The sequence below is a fragment of the Pteropus alecto genome, unplaced genomic scaffold (genome assembly GCF_000325575.1).
Source record: "Pteropus alecto unplaced genomic scaffold, ASM32557v1 scaffold313, whole genome shotgun sequence".
Classification (NCBI taxonomy): Eukaryota; Metazoa; Chordata; class Mammalia; order Chiroptera; family Pteropodidae; genus Pteropus; species Pteropus alecto.
This window is the reverse complement of record NW_006434832.1, coordinates 905,039-906,708: the sequence shown is the minus strand read 5'-3', so window position 1 is coordinate 906,708 and position 1,670 is coordinate 905,039. Positions and strand designations below refer to the sequence as shown.

The 1,670-nt window shown below is 61.2% G+C and overlaps 1 protein-coding gene across 1 annotated transcript in view; it reads right to left on the bottom strand.

Moving 5' to 3' along the window:
* ADAM11 (ADAM metallopeptidase domain 11) overlaps nucleotides 1-1,657 on the bottom strand; it is a 19,965-nt gene extending 18,308 nt beyond the window's left edge. Inside the window, exons 1-2 of the mRNA XM_015588017.2 lie at nucleotides 1,630-1,657; nucleotides 1,001-1,176 (exon numbers count right to left, since the gene is read on the bottom strand). The gene's annotated coding sequence lies outside the window, so the exon portion shown is untranslated. The remainder of the gene's footprint in view (nucleotides 1-1,000; nucleotides 1,177-1,629) is intronic.
* Nucleotides 1,658-1,670: the final 13 nt, after the last annotated feature.

Below are 1,670 nucleotides of genomic sequence, written 5' to 3'. Positions count from 1 at the left end.
CCCACAGCCCCCTCCACCCCCCCTAAGGGCTTTTAACTAAGTACATTAGGCAGGGCCAGATGCCAGTCTGACAGATGTCTGCAATGTTAGCCTCCGTTTCCCTCCTTCCTCCCTCTGCCCAGCCCAATGTACCTCCCACCACTCCCAGCTGCCCAAACTTCCCAGACCTCTGTTGCAGCCTCCTCTGAGTCTCTCCTCTACACCTATTCCTGCCAGGCCTTTGCCATCGCGCCCTCCACCGCCCCCATTGGCCTGGCTAACTTTCAGCTTTGAGCTCCTGGAGAGCTGAGATGTGCTGAATGAATATTCCATCTGGGTGATTATTATTCACATGATATTAATTAATTATTAATTGCAATTAATCTCCTTCATTCCTAACCTTCCTCTGGGAGGCAGAAAGGGCCTGGCAACTGAAAGGGACAGGGGTGGGTGGCATTTGTGGGTGAGCTTGGGGCCTGGAACCTTTTTCCATGGCCCCACCCTCAACGAGAACAGCAAGGAGAACAACAAGCCTATCAGTGCACAGGGGAAAACTGAGGCAGGAGCAAAGCACTAAGCTGTTCTAAAAAAGCCCAGTAAGGGTGGCTGCGGTGAGAACCCAGGAACTCTAATCCCTGACTGGGCTCTTAGCTGCTTTTCCCCGCCCAGCTTGGGTATTGCCCTGCCCGGCTTCGGTAGTACCCTGCCCAAGCCCGGCTGGAGGAGAACCACTTGCCTTGGCAGGGGAGGAGTGGGGCTGGCAGAAGGCTGACCAAGGTTGGACTGGGCTTTCGGGTCTGCTGAGGGCAGGAGATCCCCATGATGGTGGAGGGGGCCTGGACCCCGGCAGGTGGGTGCTTCCGCTAGTGAGCTCCAGTGCCCATTTGGTAGCCCATTGCACAAAAGGGGAAGCAGCAGGAGCCAAGTGCCTAGGAGGCGCCCAAACCTTGGTTGCCCCTGGCCTCCCTTGGGCTCTAAGGCCTGTTCCAGCCCCCTGGCCTCCCCACCCAGCCCCACTCACCAGGCCACCTGGCGACTCCTGGCGGACCCTGGTGTCCAACTGCTGCTTTCGGACCTCTCCTCCGGAGCTCTCCCCCACCAGACGACTGGGCTCTGTAACCTCAGGGGTTTCTGGGCCCCACAACTGGGGTGAGACCCTCCAACGCAGAGCAGCAGCAGGACCCCGGGTCCCAAGACCTAGGGAGACAAGGCCATAGCTGCAGGTCGATGCCCACCATGGGGCAAGGGACTTGAGAATGGGGTAGGTGCCCGTACCCCACTCTGGAGAGACCCTGGGAGTCCTGGGGGTCTAGGTGAGAGGCTATGCTGCCTTGAAGAGGGAAGAATCCGATGGGATGGGGAGCGGGCCAGGAGCTTCACTCTTGCCCGTCACGACTGCCCCCCCAACCAAACCTGCAGAGACCTGCAGAGTCTGCCGGCCGGCGGCAGGGGGGTAGCCGCGGTGGGGCGGACCAGATGAGGACAGGTGGGTGTCCGCACCTTCCTCTTCCCCAGCCCCCACCCTCCCGCGCTCTGGACAGGCTGTCACCCGGAGCTCTGCAGGAAAATGTGGCTGCAGCGGAAACCGCCGCAAAACCCGGGGCGGGGGCAGGGAGGGGGCGCCGGGCTCGCAGACGGGGGGTCACTCACCCGGCGCGGGGAGCAGCAGCAGCAGCAGCAGCAGCAGCAGC